Source organism: Paroedura picta, chromosome 9 (assembly GCF_049243985.1).
Source record: "Paroedura picta isolate Pp20150507F chromosome 9, Ppicta_v3.0, whole genome shotgun sequence".
NCBI classification, from domain to species: Eukaryota; Metazoa; Chordata; class Lepidosauria; order Squamata; family Gekkonidae; genus Paroedura; species Paroedura picta.
In genome coordinates this window covers 42121082-42143819 of record NC_135377.1, presented here as the reverse complement: position 1 = coordinate 42143819, position 22738 = coordinate 42121082, and the positions used below count along the sequence as shown (strand labels likewise).

Below are 22738 nucleotides of genomic sequence, written 5' to 3'. Positions count from 1 at the left end.
TGTTCTCCCTCAAACTCCCCCACTAAACTCCCACATATAACTTCCTCTGTAGGCACTTCTGTTAAATCAGCAGAAGCTCTTCCCACTAGGACTATGTGCTATGACACACATAAAGAGCTAAAAAGAAGCTTCAGAAACAGGTTGAAAAATAATGAATGAATACACCTCATTGTTTCTAGCCAAAGGCCATTCCAATGCCAAGCAATATCTCAGCAGCTAATATCAGATCTCTTTAGATCACATGGGATGGTCAAGAACGGCATAACTGCCACCATGAAAAATAATGACTTGCCCCAGTGCCTCTAGTATTTTCAAAGTCAACGTCAAATACCTTTATTGGCATAATAACATAACAGAACATGTATATAAAAGACAAAGCAATTCAGATCCCAGATCACTTGCAGAAAATCCCATGGAGGAATTTTGCAATGCCTTCGGTTACTTGAGGATTGTGATCCAGTAAAAGAGAATGCACTACTATTGAGGGACCATGGATCTTGCTCACCCACATGAGAGGATATATGTAACGTTCTCTAAGAGGGTTGTGTTGCTCACAGAGGAGGAGAACATGCTCCACTGACTCAAATTTCTTGGTGGGACATGAGCAGAGTCTGTTAGCATATCGGATTTTAGCATATTGACCTCTCATCACTGCCATTGGTAGAAGGTTTAGCCTTGCTAGCATTAAAAATCGCTTCAGGGAAGATGATTTTAAAGATGTAAAGTACTCTAGGATCCTTCTTGCTGAGGGATAGATATCAAAAAAGATAGGAAAGCATGCTCTGCATGCTCTGGCAATAGTGTTCTGATAGTCAATATCCAAGATTCGTTGCCTGATGGTGTTGTAAGCTTGGTTCTCTTCAAGGTTTTCCAAAAGTTCAATAGACCCAATAATCAATAAAGAAAGGAAGATTGCAGCCTCTTGCCTCCTACAGGGAGGTCTATACCCCATACTTGTATGCCATAGAAAAGTTTTGGGATCAGCATGATTTGAAAAATTTTAATAGTGGCAGGGAGGTTTTGGCTTCCCTTAGAGAAGTAAAGAGCCTCTTGTGGCGCAGAGTGGTAAGGCAGCAGACATGCAGTCTGAAGCTCTGCCCATGAGCCTGGGAGTTGTGGCGCAGAGTGGTAATGCAGCAGACATGCAGTCTGAAGCTCTGCCCATGAGCCTGGGAGTTCAATCCCAGCAGCCGGCTCAAGGTTGACTCAGCCGTCCATCCTTCCGAGGTCGGTAAAATGAGTACCCAGCTTGCTGGGGGGTAAACGGTAATGACTGGGGAAGGCACTGGCAAACCGCCCCGTATTGAGTCTGCCATGAAAACGCTGGAGGGCATCACCCCAAGGGTCAGACATGACTCGATGCTTGCACAGGGGATACCTTTACCCTTTTAGAGAAGTAAAATCTTAATATTGCATTTGCCTTGAGATTTGTGCAGGTTGATGTTTAGTTCCAATGTAGGGTCCATTTCAAAGAGTGGTGGAAATAGACTCCTATTTAAAATGGTGCACTTGCTCGATGAAATGTTCATTTATTTTCCACTTGGTGAGCTTTTTGGATTTAGAAAATATAACTATTTTAGATTTGGTGAAATTGATCCGGAGTTGATTTTGATTACAATAGCCTGAGAAAGCTTGAAGAAGGGTTTTTAGGCCAACATTAGTACAAGAGAGGAGGACTGCATCGTCAACATACAAAAGGAGAGGGACCGGAGAGCTTCCCAGCGTTGGGGTGTGGCAACGGATTCCCGTAAAATTTTCAGCCAGATTGGATACATAAAGGTTGAATAGATATGGGGTTAAAACACAGCCCTGTTTAACACCTTTGTTGGCAGGGATTCTGTCGGAAAGTTTCCCATCCCTGGCACTGCGGATTCGGCAGCCAGTATTTGTGTGGAGGTTACGAATGAGGTACAGAAGTCTGGAATCCATTCCCATGTCTGATAGTTTTTTCCAAAGTTAAGTTCTTGGGATGGAATCGAAGTCAGCTTGCAGATCAAGAAAGGCGGCATAGATTTTGGCACAGGTGTATTTAGCCGCTAGATGGTAGAGGGTCAGGGCATGATCGAGCATGGACTTTCCTGTCATAAAAGGCTAGTTGTTTTTTGGACTTAGTCAGGCTTTAGAATTTATTTCTGGCTTCAAAATATTCTTTGAACCCTTGAGATGTGTTTATATGTTTACTATAAATAAACAATTTATGACTTGCCCTACAGTGTTTATCAAACCAGCAGTGTACAGAGTCAGAGGGATGTGCTTTTTGGCAGGGAGACCTGTTCAGGCACAGTTCAGCTGATTGGGTAGCAAGGATCGAATAGTTTTGAAGGGCATAGTTGATGGTACTAGCCACTACCGCGCAGTGGCAGAGTGCAAGTGAGCCATTTTTGTCAAAAAAAAGTCATGGGCTCACACCACAGATTTGGTAGACCGTATGTGAGAGATAATTTGTTCGGCTGTGTCACAAGTGGACAGAGGTTCAGGGCTGTTTGGGCTTGTTAAGGTTAGGGTTAGTGGAAGTTAGTGTACTCTCCGAGCGTACACCAACTTGGAAGTTGATGATGTTTCATTTCAGGATAGACGGGATGATAATATAATCAATGACACTTGCTCCACATCTTGACTTGAACGTGAACTCACCCGGCATGTCTCCTATACTGAGTCCATTTAATAGAATTTTGTTTGCGGGGAGACAAAGATCAATCAGATGATGTGCTGCTCTATTTAGCTCTTTGTTTTTGGAAGCCCAGGTGAAAGAGAGGGTATCTGAGCAGACTTCATATGGGTTTAAATCAATATAGTTACATAGTTCCACATCATTTGCACCCATTCTTGCATTGAAATCTCCACCAATTATTATAAGTGCTATAGGAAATTTTTGTTCAACAGTTGTTATATAGTTTGACAGGTCTCTGGTATTTTGAACCCGGGTTCAAGTGAATATTCTATTTACTACAGCTCAGTGGCTTTTTCAGTCTGTGTTTTTCTAGGTATCCTTTCTCAAATTAGGATAGTTATCCTTCATTACCAATCAAATTTATAAATGTTTAAGAAATGCCAATGTTTATTGTTTTCCTGTGTAAGTACTCTGCCTTCTGCTGCCTGGATCTATATTCAGTTCAGAAATCAGGGAAATTGTGTCAGATATTTTGGCATATAATAAAATGATGAAGAAAAGAACCATTTACCTGATTTAGGGTTTCCCAGTTAATTGTTTCCTTTTAATTGAAGAGTCAATAATTTAACTAATCGGCAACATGTAGTGCATGAATTAACGTTAACTGTCACTACCATTGAACCCTTAAATTGATCCAAAAAAATCTATTACACAGTGCAACACAGAATTGTGCTAGAAATAAATCTTGAATAAGACTACAGGGATATGTAATTGCATTGTACCCAAGTCAACAAATGCATCCTGTTTACATAAAACAATGTTATCAACATGGAACAGTCATATAGAAGGAATGGCTCTCATTAAAAATTATCACTTTAATATTAGATTAATGAAAAAACTCATTAACATTTTTACCCACGGAGAGCAAAACTCAAGAGCTTGTATACTTATATGTCTTTATTAAGTGAAAAACAAAAACATACTCTAAAATACATCCTATAGTGCGTACCTTACAGCAGTCAATTTCAAATATTCAAAATTAGCAAAGGGAATGTTGCACCATTGAAAATGGCCAAACATATCTAAACTTTGGGAGACTATATTAAGTGTTGCTATGTTTTCCCTCTTTTTTCACAATTCATTCAATATAACTATAATTGTATAGAGTAATAAACTGGTTCCTGTATAGATGATGAAACACAACAACATCTCCACAGACACAGCTAAGTCTCTACTTACTTGGAAGACTCCTGGGCACGTAGAACAATATATTTGCTTATGTATTTACAAAATATGTTATCTTTCCTTTCTGCCATTACAAGAGCCATCAAGGAGGTTAATAATTTAAAACATTCATGATGAGATTACATCATGAAATCATTAAAATCACCCCAACATACTTTTTTTTTTTTTGGAAACCAAGATAATAATATAAAAAGGATAAAAAAGGAAGAGGGATTATATAACAAATTACATATATCATTATAGAAAATACTGGTCTCCATCAAGCCATCTATTATATCATTTAAGATATTTTCTATAAAATACAATAATGTTTACTTCAAACATTTTAAATTTCATAACCATTCACTTTTGAAACTGTATTAGTAATTTCACCATTAATTTCATGTTTTGTTATTTCTGCTTACTGACTTTAGCTTTTAATACAACAAAGCTTAAAGGAAGTCTATTGTATCTCATTATAAAAGATATTTTTGTTCAAAATCAACTTTCTTATGCATTTCTATTCAAAACTTGGGGCCATTCCGCACAATTACCAATGTTGCTAAAAGTTTTCAGTATGCAGAAACGCTATATTTAATAGTGGAATTCCATCATTTCGCACACTATCAATTCTAGTGGAATATTGAAGTCCCAGTAGTGGTGTACTCATTCCACACAGGTTTCAGGTCTCACCAGAATTGCAACAAAGGAAGCAATATTTTTCTGTGCTTCTTCCCGCCCCTGGCCGTCAATCAAACAGAACAGCCAATGAACTGTTGTGTTCATGCTTCTGAAAAGCCCCTTTCCCTTTAAAAACTGTTTTTTAAAAACACCAGTAGCAACAAATATTTGTTCTCCAAAGACCTAGTATATACCATATGTGGTTGAGGGGGGCCAATATCAGCTCTCATGAGGCTGCTGGGAGACTCATTATGTTCCCATTTTTCTGAACATCTTTTTTTCTGGTGTTCTTTGCTATGAGTAACTTGCAACTTCATGTCAGGACCATTGTGGGTGTGCCTTGGCTTGCCAGGACATGTCTGTCTGGGGAGACGGGGTCAAGGATGCCTGCAAGGAGCCTGGAGGATGGCTTCTGTTACAATCAGCTCCACAGGGTCATCCTCCATGATTCATCTCACTTTGGTCTATTTTAGAATCAGGCTTTTTTCTCCTAATACTCCTAATACTTCTTCTACACTCTGTCACACAGGGGCCAAAACCCAGGTGCCATCAGGAAATCCATTAGCAGGGCCAATGTCCCCCCCCCGAGCACAACGAATACAGAGCTTCCCTGCCCCAGACATACTGTTCCATCAATAAGTTGTGACTAATAGCCACTGATGGATTTCTGCTCCATATGTTTATCCAATCCCCTCTTGAAGCTGTCTATCAACCCCTTCAGCAATTAATTCGAAGTACTAATTACTCTTTGGGTGAAGAAGTTCTCCCTTTTATCTGTTCTAAGCCTACTACTCATTAATTTCATTGATTGCTCATGAGTTGTTGTATTGTGAGAAAGGGAGAAAAGCATTTCATTTTTGTAAACCCCTATCCTATCACTTGATTTCTCCAAGCTAAAAAGTCCTAACTCTTTAACTTTTCTTCATTGGAAAGGTGCTCCAGCCTCTTAATCATTTTAGCTGCCCTGCAATGCACACAAGGGCATTTGTAATACAGAGAAATGGAAAAGAAACAAATGGTGAAGGATCTTAAAATGGCATCAAGCCATGCATGCACATAACTTAGCACAGAATATAGTCATTTTTAAAAATTCAGGGAGAATTTCAGACATGAAGAATTCTGGAGCATCCCTAGTTAATTCCTTTCTTTTGAAGTATAGAATGCAGTCTTTTCTACACAAGGAAGATTTAGTTCAACTTTGCCTGATCTTTGGCTTTCATTTAGCATTTAATGGAACTGAGGGAGACACCTCAACCTATGCTCACTCAAGCATGAATCCTACCAATACAAAAGAACAAATGAGCTGTGTGTAGCTTAAATCTTTTTAATGTGTCTGCAGGCTTAAATTAGGTGTGTTCTTTTCGTATCAAGGTACTTGGCAAGGCGAGGAAGATATTCTGACAACCCTGTCAAGCTTGGGTGATCAGTATGTGTTTTAATAGTCCTTGTTATGATCTGTTAAAGAGGGAAATAAGAAAGAGCAGAAATGTTGAACTACTGTGCAGCTGCTGTCTGCTCAGAAAAACATTTGAAGTTATAGTGTACAGTTTTTAGTCATATTTTAGTCATGTTTATTTAAAAACAGGAGATTAAAAACGCCTCTGTAAAGTATAGATTTAGTCTCTGAAACTAATATCAACATTTGGAATGTTTATATTTTTAGTTTTATTGGTCTTTCTAAAACACAGGTGATTGTTTTGTTTTGGTTAAAATATGAGACTAAGATCTGGAAGATCCATGTCCAAATCCCAACTCTGCTTTAAGATGGTGAGCTTGGACCAGCCCTACTATCTCAGCCTAACCTACCTTGCAGAGGTGATATAAGGGATAAAATGGAGAAGAGAATACTCCGGGTCCACATAGAGGAGAAAGGTAGACTAGAAATGAATTAAATAAATAGTAAGAAAATAACCAATGTCAAAAAATTTTGAATCAACCTTTTATATGTTTCATTAATTTTGATTGTCCTTTACTTTCTGTTTATATGTTCTTGTATAGTTGGAAATACAGTTTTGAATAATATACCAGCTCAGATATGACTCCTGGTTTTTTTTTGTCCTCCTTTAACTCTGACCCGTACTTATACTTAGTATAAATTCCATTTCCATCTGCTTATCTCAGCTGGCCAATGTGTGGGAGAAGGCAAGTTCTTTGTGCTCACAAAATAAGTCTCAGAATGTCTCTGGTTAGCAGCCAAAACCACAGCAGATATTGGACAGAGGATCAAAAGTATGTGTTAATTTGGTCCACTACCATTTTTGTTTCATTGAAATCACTTTTTGTCAAGTGCAGGAAAAACTTTCGATGACCTCTAGCAACCCTTGCTTCCTTTATGGTGAAGTTGTTTGGTAGTATTTTCCTGAAAGGCACCAAAGCCTTGCCCCAACTCAGCTCCTACTCATGTTGCTTTCTTTTTGTAGTTCTACTAACATCATCTCCAGTTATTTGAATCTAGCTTGTTGAATTCCCATTTGCCCACAAAGTAATCAAAACCCTGCCAAGCCCCTTTATTCCTCCTGCTTAGCTAACCTTTATTTTGTGTCCATCTATGTCTGAAGATGACTTCCTTGTCTCTTTTCCAATATTATATTTCTGTATGTGATACCATATCTAGGGTATGAAGGAGGGACACAAGAAGGGAAAACAAAAGATCCTGGCTTATAAATAGGAACTTTACCTTACTTTCAAGTAAATCTAAGTCAAAATCTCAGATATGTCTCCATTATACTTAAATCAGATGTTATGTAAGCCTACTAGTTTTTAGGGTACAATCACATTTCATAAGTATACACAGTTTTGTATCATAAGTTTCATATAGCTGTTTTAAAATATCTTAGAAACTTGTCGACTGGCAGGAGGGCATCCCCAGCACCAAGAAGGACATGGACACTTGGTTTGGCTTAATATGGCCACAGCATTTATTAACACACATAACTTTGAGTGTTGACATGGCATGTGAGGAAACCGACTGCCATGGTCAGCCAACCACACACCCCTTATTCTCCTGACAGCCCTTAAGGAATCCCATCAATTTCCCTACCAGAAATTGGGGTTCCCTTGGTGCAAGGATCTCGAGCAAGGGAAGTGCCACCTGAAATACCACAGGGGGCACACAACTCCTTTTCTCTTCAGGCCACCTGGTAGTGGGAGCCCCTGGTGCCTTCCCCTTGAGGTCAGCCCCGCTTGCACCCTGCTGCCTTTTACAGAGGCCCCTGACCTGGGGAGCCTGGGCCCCAGGCTGTGCTTCCCCCAAAGGCAGGCTCCTCCCTATGCCAACCAACCAGCTGTATCAATAAATCAACAGAACAAACAAAACACAGAGAACCATGATCCTGTCAAAGGGTGAGTGGGAGGGAAGCTGTCCAGTCATAGCACCTGGTGCTTTATATAGGCCCGGCCACTCCATCCCCTTTGTAGCACACTGCCCCCGCATCATGTTGCCCTGCACATGCCACCCTTTACATGTCATCAAGGTGTGTCCTCTTGCTGCCCGCCCTGCTGCCCATCAACTTGTGGCCCTGGTAAATTGGGCCCTTTATTTCTCTAACACTGGTATTACAAACTGCTTATGTTGTTCAGGTCATCAGGAAATCCATGACTATCTGAGCATTGTTTTTCATCCTTTTCCTAGACACCAGAGAAAATTTTTGGAAAGTAAACCATAACAGACAATAAAGGGAGATAGGGCAGCAGTAATGATTAAACAAATGACTAGAACTAGGCTGCTGTGGAACCTTTTGATCTTTTTTGAATGTCACAAGTGTGCTGAAGTCATGGTCAAAACTGAAACATTTATTAAAGCAATCTATTCAATTTATTGCCTTAACTGAATAATGTAAATTGTCACTGCGCATGAGAGATCAAAAAAGACATAAGAGGGTGAAGGCTGTGTTACAGTGTAGACTGAGCCATTACTTGAGGATAATTTAGACGACTTTGTAAAAGTAAGATGGAAAATTAGAGAGAGCTCCTGGTGCTTGTAAAAAAAGCTCAAATACTTCAGTAGACAATATTGTATAAATATTCCTTTTCTGTGCCAGTGACATGCTGAAACAGGGCTTTAGGCCTGATCTATACATGCTAAAGAATGAGGACAAAGAACAGTAAAACAGGACACTGAATTTTCAGATTTCAGGTAATGAATTCCAGCTCTAACTGTTCCTTTGCATACAAGACATGCATGTAAGTAGAATACTAATAATTCAGAAATTAAGCATTATCCTCTAGTATTTGCTTAATATGTTTTCTTGGAGTTTTTAACTCAGGGAAGCATTCCAAAATGAGATCATGATTTCTCAACTGCACTCTAAATTGGTCCAACTCATTCCATTCCCTCAACATTCCACCACATTTTTAGCCCCTCATTTTCCTACATAATCAGGTATTATAATTCCATGGTAGAAGGGTAGGTCGGACAACTTCAAGTTCTTTTTAAAATAAAGCTGCCTACAAATAAACAAAATAAGCTTCAAGGAGAAAAGCCCTGGGCCAACTTTATCCATGCTACGCTGGTTTTGTACTAGCACTAAATCTTTTAAGCAGGAGGACACTAAATATATGAGCCCCTCCCTACAATCTAAACCAGGCTTTCTCAACCAGGATTTCTTGAAACCCTGGGGTTTCTTAATGGTCCTAGAAGGGTTTCCTGAATGGGTGGTAGTTAATTAATTTTGAATATATTATTTAAGTTTGTTAAATATTTATTGGGTCATATGACCATATATGGTTGTGTTGATCCTCCCCTCTAAACTGGCTAAGGATGGGCCTGGAGGGGGTGGGAAGGGGAGGGGCCCCAGGTGGGCATGTACACAGCTATGCTTCCCAACCATATTCAGCATGATTGCACCACTTCTGGAGATTCTCAAAGGCTGAAGAATGTTCCAGGGTTTTCTCAACAGTAAAAAAATTGAGAAAAGATGGTCTAAACTATTACAGTCAGTCTCCTTTCCTGGGCTTTAGAAAGTGGTAAGGGCCAGATGAAACATTGCACAGCAAGGCATCTGACTTGTCATTGGAGATCCGATTTGCTGTGCATATATTTGAAGAATGGTTTTGGTAGTAGGTGTCACCAAAGCACAGTGATTTTTATTGTGATTCAAGGTAAGCCAGCTTGCTGGGAGCGGCAGTATATAAATTATATAAATAAATAAGTTCTGTGTGTACAAGAAAATATTATTAAAGAATATATTCATTTTAACAGGTACCCTCTTAAACAGTTTTTGCCTGAAATGTTAAAGAGTTATTTTTAGAATTTTGCATGACTTGATTCCCTAATATTTTGTTATTGATTCTGTCTTCTGTGGCAGCCACTTTGTGGTTGCATCCATTACCTTGTGTGAGAATTTCAGAGGTGCCTGCTAGTTCAGAATGGTTAGGGACTCTGGTTTCTTCAGAATTTTACCCTCTTTCCCATCTTATTCTGCTGTATGGTATAAACAAGTCCTATGAGTCTCACCATTAAATGACTTATACAGGTACCATTTTAGTGGTTTGGTGAAAGGGACTATCTGTCTGATGTCTGCTTGTCAGGCTGCTGCCAATGGAATGGGAGTGGCAAATGTACACAAATTCCACCAAACCCTAGACATGAGGGTTCATGAGGGCCAATGTTGGCTGCTGATGCTGACCGAACCACACAAGCATACCAAATATACAAGACTAAAGACCCACACACTCCACAGAAAAAATGGTGTTGCTGTCCGGTACCATCTGCCTCTTACGTCTGGATTCCATGCCTCTCAAGCTGATATGGGATGGATGTACTAGCCAGCACCAAGCAACCTCTGTAATCCTTCAGCTCTGAGATAAAATGGAGACCGGTACTGCTGCAGAAAAGTCTCTGCTGATCAGCTGTTCTGTGTCTAATCAGCTGCTGGTGGGATCATGTGGCTGGAGATGGAGCCTCATGACAAGGGGCTGCTGTGCGTTAGCAAAACCTCCACAACTTCCCAATGCTTATTCTCCATGTAACTCCCATAAATCCCACATGGAAACAAAGAGGAAAAAATTCAGCCCCCAGAGCTAAAGAGAAAACGGTGAGGAAGATTACACTATGGTGGCACATTAAATAGCCATAGGATGGGTGGGCATGGTTCCTGCATCCCAAGCCTGCCCTGTGCTGCCTCTTTCCCCCAGGGCTGGCTCTGGATGATGTGACTAGTCAGCCCAGGAGCACCTGCTAGAAGTTTCTGGGATGAACAAGCTGAATTGCCATGTGGATGGAACAGCAACAGCCATCTACTTGGGTGCCATTCTGGCCTGGGTTGCAAAAAAAGCCATTGGTAAATCGGAGTCAGTGCTTGTTCTTGGTAGCCTAAACACTGGTGGATTACACTGGGGAGGGACTCAGCATGCTACATTGGCAGAAAAATGGCCAAGTTCTGTTTTATGAGCTCTTTTCCTCTCACGATTGTATCTATTTTAGATGATGTGTGGTGATAATAAAAGTTTGAATGGAGTGTACCATGGGAATGTAGGGTTTGATCTTTAGGGCCAAAACAAGTCTGAACCACTTGGCTAAAAGTGTGTCCTAGTTTGTTGTATTTAGATAAGCTTCAGTAGTCATTCCTTCTGTCTATAGGAAAGTTTAGGGCGAGTTTATATGATCTTGTATGACAGGTGTAGCTTTGCAAAGCTCTTTACTGCTAATATTTGCACTCAAAACCAACATTGTAGTGTTGTTAACCAGGTGACTTCACTGACTACTGCAAGCTTGCTTCTGCATTGAATTTGATTTTGTAATTATTAAGAATTACAGGCATATATCAAAGCCAAGGAGCAAACCTCTTAAGCACAGTACACATGCCTGTCCTGGCATCGTTATAATGACATTTTTAAAAGCTAAGTAGAACAAACAGTCACCCTACTGACTAGCATGAAATATTTGGCTGGTAAGATAAATCACATCTCATGTTTAAGTCAATGGTAAATTGCATCTGAGGAGTACAGTGTGGGAGTCCTAAATGCACACTGAGAACAGTTTTATCTGTCACTTTGATTCTCTGAAAAACAGATAGCATGCCATTTTTAAAAATGTTGCAGGGTGTGAAATTCTCATCCCATCACAAGATTAAGGGCTGCTGGCTATGAAGAAAGTAAGTCTTCTTGTTATGCATCATTATCACAAATGATCTTAAAGCATATAAAAAGATATACATGTTCTCCTTTTGTTTGCAGACAGCCCAGCTGTAGTTTACATTTGTGTGGCAATCTCTGGACATGATTTTAACCCAGTTGTGTACAGTTGGGTATAGGAGATAATAAATGTGTGATGAAATAAAATGATTTGAACATTACTTCAGTAAACCAATGTTTATGGGTCCAGTTCAGTCTAAAGCAGTGCTCTCATTATTTCTTTTTTGTCATTCTCTTTTAATCCCTTTTGACAGAGAACATCTGACCTTCAGGGCAAGGTTTTTAGAACCAAGTCTTCACTGTATCTATTCCTGTAAAATTGACTTTTCTTCCATTTCTCTCATTTTGAAAGTTTATGTTATCTCTGCGTGTTATTGAATACATGCACTTTATCTAAAGAGCAGAAAAAACATGAATCATATCCCCAGAAAAGCTTACTTTAAAAGAAAACAGCTCAAAGTTGTGGGGGCAGGGGAGTGAGATTAGTAAGTAACTTGGAAGATCAGAAATGATGACTTTTTTTAACTTCAGGAGTTACCTTCCAAACCCTTTGGGTACAAAGGCTTTGTAGACATGGAAGCAACTAAAATGATACATTTGATTGATAAGCTAGAGTCCCAGTTCTTGTATGGAGGAAGTGCCCCCCCCCCCCTGCTGTCTGCATGGTTTGCTGTGCCAGTTACTGGAGTACATCACTTTTCGTCTATAAAATATATATCATGTTCAGGATGACAACTGAAGTTGATAAATATTTTCTAAGTTGTCACATACACTCACAAAGCTTCTTGGATTGTCTTGAGGAAGGCTGCAATGGATGTTAATGTGGTAAAGATGAACATGTCAGTCTTCTCACACCTGGGCTGACAAGTGGTAGGAAGGTTTGCTTGAGCTTGACATGTAAGCTGACCTTTTCTTGTCTCTCTTTGTATACATCAAGCAGAGAGGCTGTGGCATCAGGACTTCTGTGATGGTCTATGTATAATGTGCATATAACATTACAATTTTTTAAAAAATCAGATGAAAAAATTGTCATTTTGATATATTTAAGTGATCCATTAAAATCTTCCAGTTTGTTATATATTTGTATCTCTTGAAGTCACTGTTTCCCTGAGGCCTGATTTTTTTTTTTGTTTGTTTGTTTCAGGGTCATCCAGTTTTACTTTAAATTCACTTGTGGCCATTGGAGCAAGAGATGCTAGTGCCCAAGTCTCTTCTTCAAATTCATATAAGGTACAGAAACTGATTGGTTTGAGGTTATCAATTGCCCAGCCTGTGGAAGAATGGGTATGGGCAAGCCTTTTTAAAAAATCTTCCTGCCTTTCCTGTGGCTATTTGAAGTAAATTGACTCTCTAAAGGCAATATGGGATTAGCTTGTCACTTTGGGTCATCCATTATTGACAATGTAGTGGACTATTTCTTTTTCTTTTTTTGACTTTGTGTTATTACACTATAAGAAAGGCTAATCCTTAACCTAGTTAGGCTAGAATTATGGATTGAAGGAAAACAGAACATTGCTCATGATAAGTAGAACAGATTGGTAACACTAGGGTTGTGGAGGGGAGAAATTGGTACTTTCAGATTTGGGGGTTTCTGATTTGGTACAACTCGAGTCAACCAAATCACTAATTCATTATAGTTAATCAAGTTTGGTCAGTTCAGGAATCTTGCACTGATTTGGATGAAATACCAGACAACTGATCTATGAGGATCAGCTTTCTGGCAGCTCTGGAGGCATTCCTGTGAAGACAAGAGGCATTTAAAAAGCCACCAAACAGCTGATCCATTAAAAAAATTATTTCTTTGAACTTATGACCTACCTTCTCCACTAAAGGCAGACTCAGGGCAACAGACAACATATTCATTCATTCATTTGTTCATTTTTTTTGTTTATTCACTCATTTGTTTGTTTGTTTTTTATTGCATAAAAGCTGCACTTTATGTATGAGCGGCTTGGTAAAGTTACCCAGCATTTGTGAAACACTGGTAAGCAAATATGGTTTATAAATGATGTAGAAGACAGATTTATTTATTTATTTGATGATTCAACTTCTATCCCGCCACTCCTAGGACCTGGCTTGTGGCAGCTAACAGTGTAAAAACCTCACATTTAAACCCTTAATAAAACCATAACATCTAAAACAACCAATTCCAGACAGCAGTGGCCAACCCCTCCCCCCCCCCAAGCTCAACAGACAGATGACACCATATGGAGGGTTAAGGAAGCCACACCAATCTTATTTGCTCAAGGGTGGGGGAGCCCAGATCTTAACTAGCCCAGCCTCAACCAACATATACATAGAAATACAGATCCATTACATTAAAATCATGCTAAAAATTATAAAATCTTAAACCTGAAGTCTGAAGCCAGAATCTTAGAACCCTGGACAGGGTGCGATATAGGAGGGAGGTCAAATTAGATGTTAGCTATTTTACTGGCCTCAACCATAGGCCTGGGGGAAGAGCTCCATTTTATAGGCACTGTGGAACTTAGTGAGCTCCAACAGGGCCCTGACATTTCCTGGGAGCTCCTTCTACCAGGCAGAAGCCAGGGCTGAAAAGTCTAGCCAAAGACAGCCTAATTTCTTTGGGACTAAAGACCACTAGCTTGTTCATTCTGGCTGAGTGCAAGGGTCTTCTGGGGACATATTTATTGGGATGAGATAAAGATAAAGGTAAAGGTATGACCGAGTCATGTCTGACCCTTGAGGTGATGTCCTCTAGCGTTTTCATGGCAGACTCAATACGGGGTGGTTTGCCATTCCCTTCCCCAGTCATTACCATTTACCCCCAGCAAGCTAGGTACTCATTTTACTGACCTTGGAAGGATGGAAGGCTGAGTCAACCTTGAGCCGGATGCTGGGATCAAACTCCCAGCCTCATGGCCAGAGCTTCAGACAGCATGTTGGCTGACTTACCACCCTGCGCCACAAAAGGCTCTTGAAAGGTAACAAGCTTTACATAAGCTATAAAAACTTCCTATACAAAGCTGATGAACATGTCAAATTACCAACACAAGACAATACACATTTTGGCCTCAAGGGCCTTCTTCAATAATACATACTTTAAAAAAATGCAGAATATAATATAATGTAATCATACTGACATGTATCAGTTCATCCCTGGATGGCAGGAAAGAGCTAAATGTGATTCATATTCTCTCTTTGACAAGGCTACAGATTCTGGAGAGATAGAACAAAGATTCTGTTCTAACTGGTAGATAGAACAGGAGACCATGAAAAGTGGAGGTCTAAGGAGATGGGTGGAGCCCCAGAGAGTGAATTGTTGTTGTCATTAGGTGCGAAGTCGTGTCCGGCCCATCGCGACCCCATGGACAATGATCCTCCAGGCCTTTCTGTCCTCTACCATTCCCCGGAGTCCATTTAAGTTTGCACCTATTGCTTCAGTGACTCCATCCAGCCACCTCATTCTTTATTGAACAGAGTCTACATAATAGCTAAAGCAAGCCAAGATCTCCTAAGCAAAGATCGTGACAGTAACAAGGAACAATAGACCCTTCAGAACAGATATAGGGTTCTCTCAATAAGGGAGGGGTACAATTAGGTGGGAGAGCTAAGGGCACTAAAGGTGCATAGGTTCACAAGCTGCCAGATGGCCAGAGTCTAATCTCTACAGCTATATTTCTGTTGAGTCTATCCTGTCTATGCAAGGTCGCGGGAAGGGAGTGATAAAGCGAAAGGAAGGAGACATCCCGCTGAGAAAGTAAGGGAGTCTTGGAGCCTAAGGACAGATTTACCGTTTTACAACCCGTGGCCTTGCCAGGCTTCAGGAAATGAAACTAAACAGGCATGAATCGGGGTTTATGACAGAGAGAGAGTAAAACATGGACGGATAATATATTTACTGAATCAGATTGTATTTCAGCTGGTTTAAAGAATATATTCTAGGAATATGAGTGAAATTGAAGGATATTAATAGGTAGATTTTGTGGTAAAGTCTTAATATCCTGAAAGTTAGCAGAATGTCTGGCTTGGCTGATAAGCACAGCCTGCAACTGTGTGCATATGGTCAGAAAACAACAAACAAACAAATAAAACATGTTCTCCAAGGTTGTACTTAACAAATATAAGGACTATTTATTAGTATACTTAATACTACACATAAAAAGGTAAACAGTAGATTCCTATTCTAGTCTAAACATCTGGATGGGGAGAAATTCAGGAGGCATCTCTGTACCCAACATGGTGCAGGTCTGAAGGATGGAGAAGAAGAGAAAGAAGAAGCAGGAAACAGGAACTTAACACTGTAGGGACAGGTCAATGAGATAAGAAAGGTGAGTGGTCAGTGTTCCTATCTATCTCACTAACTCTATGGTAAAGATAGTTCCTGTCACAGGATGCATCACACAAAGAGTTATTTTTAACAGGAATTATCCTTGTGGGAATGTGATGCATAGAACCTCAATTTTTAGTGTCATGGTTAAGCAAATACATTTTGGGAAATATGCTAATGCAGAGTTTTTCTATCTTCTCCCTCACCAATGAGTCACTCCATGCATTTGTGTCTAGAGCATGGTATTAGTAGACATGAACCTACTATTGCCTTCAAATTTAAGCAATTGATTATTGGATGTTTGGTGTCTTGCCCTCTAGAATGATGAGACACTACATTTATCAACAGATTCAAAGAAATAATGTCAAAAGTTACCAGATCAGAAATATATTTTTGGAATCCCTTCCTACTGAGGAGCTTGTCACAAAGAAAAAGTATGTCAGGAAAAGCAGAAATTTTATATATTGAATTTCTTGACACAATGCTGGGCTATTCACACACAGAGAAAGAAGTTGATAAGAAATGTGTCTGTTTGCTGCTAGTGTTGCTAAGAGGAATTTTAGTCACTTTGTCATTTCATGTTTTCTTTTTCAGGTTTCCATGGACACACACCTTTGCCTATCACTGAAGAAGGATGAGCATACACCATTTCTGTCAGAGACGAGGGCAGTTGTGAATGGTCATATGTTTCTATGGTGACACAAATGTGTCGGCATACCTTATTATCACACACTTTTGTGCAGCTTTCCCATCTCAGTAAACACAGACAAGAGTTTGCTTCCTCTTCCTTCATTCCAGGTAGACTTTTTCTTCAGTAATGAGTAGTTGCTCTTCAATAATGACCAACCACAATGTAGAAAAAGTTAAGAACCCGTATATTTTGCAAAAGTAAACACTTGTCTCTCTCTGATTTAAATATAATTTATCTAAATTTCTCTATATTACAGCTAAAATCATTGTACTGGAACCTACATCATTTTAAAGTCATTCAAAAAATACCTAATCTATGCTTCTGCCAGATAGTCCCTCCCTTGAGATGGAAGCATGTAATAATCTTTTTACTTTTCAATAGGCTTCATGGTTACAGATTTTCTGCAGAAACTCTTTCTTCCATATTTTCTTAATAAGAAAAGTCTTTTGTGTGTGTGGGTAGTAGATACAAATTGCCAGATCAGGAATAGGGTGACTTAAGTTCCCATACATTTCTTCCAATTTTCTGAGATCTGAAATCAGTCTTGCTTTCCAAAAAAAGGTGTTTTACCTAAATGATATTTAGGTAAAGACAATTTCACATGGGGTCACTTACTAAATCATTGTTTTTGCAATTGAGGACCTGTTGCAGAGACAGTCAATAGGGATTTAGCACTTTCACTTACTTATAAAATGAACATCATTGAAGGAGAATAATCTTTTGAAATATTTAACTCATTCTTCAAGTTTATTTTTGAAACTATTTTGATTCTTCTAGAGGGCCACAAGCACAAGCATTGATGGAGGAAAGATCAAAACAAAGAAACATTGGCTTGAGGCTATTAGTAAATATTAGTTCACATTAGTTCATATTGATGACATTTATAATCCAAAGGATTAAACGTGTATTCTTATAAACCTAAGCATTGTTGGCAACTTTCCCAGTGGCATTAGTATGTTGTTGTTAGGTGCAAAGTCATGTCCAACCCATCGCGACCTCATGAACAATGATCCTCCAGGCCTTCCTTCTGTGCCATAAAAGCATTCTTTTACTCCAGTTCGTTTTTAAATTTCTGTACATTTTCAATGTGCAGCCATTTAACAAGCAGTTGCCTGTTGATGAGATGAAGGGTCAGCTGGGAATGGGACATGAACAACCCAGCAGCCCCTTCAGACTGGGCACACTGCAAGTCCATAGCACATGCATCGGTAGGGGATGGAGGTGGGTCGTATGGTGCCTATATAAGGCACCACGTGTGTGGGACCCAGCCTCTTCACCTGACTTGCCGTGGGAACAGCTTCCTTCGCATCCACCCTATATTAAAAGTTGGTTATGATATTGAGTGTTAATTGCTTAGTTATATTGCATGTTGAAGTTCATTACAGCAGCGGGTTTTCACATGAGAAGGAGCCTGTTAGCAGAGAGCTTGATGTGTGACTGGACTCCTGGAGATGCGGGGCCTCCCTAAGAGGTGGCAAATAATGAGCAAAGCCAACCCGGTGGGCAAGGCACATGTGCTCATTTTGGCCAAGTGACCTGAGGGGTCAGCCAAGGAGGTTTGCTCCCTTTGGTCCCTCCACAGGTAGCTTCCCCAGGGAACTGCAGTAGACTCTCAGGGTGCCTCTAGAGTTCATGGGTTTTTTACAATTGGTGGACAGTTAGGTTAGGCTCCATTTCTCATGCTGTACCAACCATCCATTGTTAAGGTTAGTAAAAGTTGTGGCCATGAGTGTTACATCTTCCAGCCAAAAGACTGCCCTCCTGCTAGTCAATCAAGATAATGTCAATGACTGGATTACATTATAATCTAAATCAGAACAAATAATGATTATTATTATCTTATGTGCAGTAAATGTTCAGTAACAATTGCTTTAGAATTTTAATTTTCTTTTGCTGCTTGTTGCCATATTTGAATTGCCTAGAAGCTCCATGTGACTCATAAACCATAGCCTAGTGCTCTCTCTCTCTCTCTCTCTCTCTCTCTCTCTCTCTCTCTCTCTTTCTAAAGTGCATGGGAAAGGAAGGTTCTTTCTTCTTGAGCAGGACCACAATGCATGCCTAGGCTCATTTGCTGTTCTTACTTGTACATTTATTCCTCCCTTCTGCATAGTTTTACCTCTAAGTTATGCCTAGATAACTCTCAGTCACCAGTGCTCCCTGAGGACAAGAAAAAATGATACCATACTATTAGTGCATTAGTGTAGAACAGGGATTCCCAACCAGGGGTCCATGGACCCCTGGGGGTCCTTGGGAGCTCTGAAAGGGGTGTGTAGCAGTTCTGAAGTAGCATGGTATGGTGGGGTCTGGACTGTCTTCTCAGCTCCTACTCTTCTTTCTGACCTACATAAGGTAAAGGTGGGGGGAGTGAGCAAAAGGAGGTCTAAGGGTACAGTTAGTCATGTCACTTCTGGGCGTGTAGCAGTGGGCAAGGCCAGATGACATCACTTCCAGGGCTCCTTGAAGTCTGAAAAATTATCTCAGGGGCTCCTCCATGATCAAAAGGTTGAAAAAGGCTGGTGTAGAACAATGTAAAATAAATCCTCATAGATGTCTACTATGATATAAATCAAGGAATGATATTCTTCCAGTGACCCATTCAGCATCTTCTGTTAAGTCTTCATCAAGAACAAGGAGTGGTTCAATCCATATTTGGAGCGTTCAGTGGAACAAAGTGACATCACTTGTTCAGACTATTGGCTATGCCTATTTCTAGTCTGGGTGGGAATATTCTATGACTATGATTTATGTTCTTGTCATCATTCCCCTAAAAATAATGCCAAGAGGTCAAACATGCATGAAACCTACATGAATCCTAATGAATTCTGCATCTGCACTTTATTAGTATGCCACAGAAGCACTAATCATAAATAGCGACCACGGCTCGGTGCGGCCGCTGTTGACGCCGCGGGGGCACCCAGCAGTGACACGGCTCCCAGTGGTGTCATCAGGCTGCACTGATATGCGGCTGAAGAGGGGCGGGGCGCCTGGCCTTAAATAGGTCGGGTGCATGCGCACCCACCCTCTTCGTGCCAGCCGCTGCCTGGAACAGACAACCTCCCACCCTCCCTGTTTTTGGTTATGGGAACTTCATTGTCACAACTGCAGATGCTAGGTAGGGAGCCTGTTGGCAGGGAGCCTGTCTGGGACTCCCTGAGGTGGGGGTCTCAGTAAGGAGACCGGCAGTTACCCGGGTGCGGCCTACCCGGCTGGGAGGCCAGGGGCCCAGGGGCCAAGTGGCAGGGGGACACCAATGGAGGCGAACACCCATTGGGTCCCTTGCAGCCGCTTCCCTGGATTCCGCGGTGGAAGGCGTCCCATCCTCCCGGCTGGGAGTGAAGCGTGGAGCCAGAGCACTACGGTTCATAGGAGGCAGTTGGACGTCTGATGGGGTCAGGCTCCCATACCTGCATAGGGCCAACCCTACATTGGGGTTGTTTGTTAATAAATGGCTGTGGCCAAGTTATTTGCCAAAAAGCTGGAGTTGTGTCGTTGCTGGGATAGTCGCCACCTGCCAGTCAACAAAGTAACATTTTATCATAAGCCACTGGAGGTTATCTACATTATCTATATTCCTCTCTAATTTTCTAGCTTATAGGATGGGCAAACACAATATCTTAGTGAAGGCTCAACTTCCATTTGGCCTGCTTTTCCTTCAACTATGTGTGTATTCTTGAATCCAGTAAACAAATCCCTGCATGCTTGTAGGATTTTCATCTAGAAATGCTGGCCACTTTACCTTGGACTTTTGCGTGTCATGCAGGTATCTATAGCTTTCTTTCCCCTTATACTCATCTATCATTCCATCTCAGTTTTGTTTTTTCTCTCGTGTGTATGATTAGCTTAATTTGTGTGCAAGTGTGCTAGTTTATTTTGATTTGTTTTCCAATAAAAGTAATTTTCTGTTATTTCATACTGGTCTCTGGGAGATTTCTGGGGAATAACCTTGGTATACATAGGTGGAGATCCCTCTTGCCAAGTCTTCTCGAATTCAATAATTCCACCATCTAAATTCAGGAATCATTCTAATTTGGGTAGCAACACATGTGTTGTATGTAATTGTATATTTCTGCATCAAAACCAGGCAGATCTATGGACATATTTATGTTTACAAATATATAGTGTAGGTGGCATTATATACTAATTTGTCTGTTGCAATTTTTTAACAACAATTTTATTTTTCTTTTCTTTTTTTGGTATGCAAGCATAATCATTAACACAAAACATGGGTGATTTAAATTCACCATAGTCTTTCTAACATTACTGGGTTTTTGTTGTTGTTGTTATTGTTGTTGTTGTTGTTTTGCAAATCAGTTTGTTGTATCTATAGGAAATTAACAAGTTCTTAATAACATCATTTATCTACATTTACTGTAAAAATAGCAAAAAGCCATTTCAGGGCTGATTTCATTCCTTCAACATGTTGTAACATATAAGATTCACACCTCATATTAAGCTAGTAGATCTGTTTCATAAGCTAGTAGATCTGTCTTGGCTACCTGAGCCGAGGTATTGCCATTTTCCCTATCAATAGGTTTGCTTGCTACTTGTCAGGGGATTTGAACCTATATGAAGGCGTCCAGTTTCTTGTTGCTGTTTTGTGCTACACTGTAAGCAATTGGTTGGAGAAGGTGTTGGTGGGGATTCTGTGAGCTCTGCCTGGCTGAGTATTTGTACATTCAGTGTTGAATGGTTTCTGTGGCATCATCACAGTATACCTGATGTCATTGTGGGCATTTCATTCATTGATGATGTGGGGTGAAAAGCCATGTAATTTGTGCGTGGTAATGGAATGGTTAAAGATGCTATTGAGGTGGTTGTTGGTTTTGCTGTGATCTATAATTATCCGTGATTTTTGTTGTGACTTTGACGTTGCTGCTCAGGAAAGATAGAATTCCAGCTAGTTCTATCTGTTTAAAAATCTGGCATAAGATTGCTCTGCTTAGCAATAAAATATCCTCAGCTGCAAGAGAATGACATTCAACCAAACGTGTAAGCTGCTGTAAGAAAGAAACTTACACTGAGCAGTGCACATCATTGCATATCTCAGTGTACATAAGCCATTATCTGGTGCATGGATCAATAATGTGTTTCAGGTTCACCTGTGGTATGTTATTCTGATGTTCAAAAAGACTACACTAATTCTAGTATACCATATCAGTTTTTACTAGGTGTTCAAATACTCTAGCATGCAGAATGGGAAGAATCAGTCCCCCTTCAAGTTACTCTTCCATTGACATGCCCTGAATGTAGCAGCATAAACAAGCAATGTGTGTCCCTGGAATTGGTTTATGAGAATTCACTCAGAGCAGAATTGCAGAGAAAAAGTGAATTTTGCCAAAACTGACCAAGCAAAAAATAGGTACAGTAATAGATAACGCTGCGAGTTAATATTTTTGATGCCCCCCATTTTAAGTGAAAAAGCTATTAAATTTTCTCCAACCCACCGTTTTGTTATACCAGCTCTATATAAGTTGCATTTTTCAAGGGTGTTATCTTACAGATATTTTCTCATAGTTAATAAACAATATATGCTTTAGAAAGACAGTATGAAGAGATGTATGTGCCACCAGTTGCTTAACATAGCAGCTTTAGAGTGTATTTTTCTCTCATTTCAGGCAGGTTGGGACTGCAACAGAAAGTACAACAGGAAAATGATATGGACAACAGGAGTTTCTAATTAGTATTACTAAAGTATGATGCATTGCTCCTACAAGTTCTTATGTCTCATTGTTTCATGGCATGGGAGGAGAAGGGACTTTAGACTTCCTTCCCATACTGTTTTCCTGAAACAAAATGGCATTTTTACTCCACTTTGGGACTACTAACAGCAGCATGTGGTGCTGTACAGCAAGGTAAATAGGCTTCATGCCCCGATCACATATACCATCTAGGTGGCTCTTAATAGTGTCAAGCTAAACAGAATTATACCTGTCTAAACCCATTGCTTTGTTTTCATTTGCTTGGAAAAGTACCTCTTTTTGGATGACACTACAGTAGTGGAGAGTGGTTGTTTAATAAATAAGGATTGAGTTCCACATTTTATACATTCTGAAGGACCTTTGTTAATTCATTAAATATTAACGAAGGGCACATTCATAGCACTCCA

General features: G+C 40.1%; 1 long non-coding RNA gene across 1 annotated transcript in view; it reads left to right on the top strand.

Annotated features, from left to right (window-relative positions):
* Positions 1-22738, top strand: part of LOC143844239 (uncharacterized) — a 134689-nt gene that overhangs the window by 82549 nt on the left and 29402 nt on the right. Inside the window, exons 2-3 of the long non-coding RNA XR_013233883.1 lie at positions 12795-12880; positions 16536-16739. This is a non-coding gene — a long non-coding RNA (uncharacterized LOC143844239). The remainder of the gene's footprint in view (positions 1-12794; positions 12881-16535; positions 16740-22738) is intronic.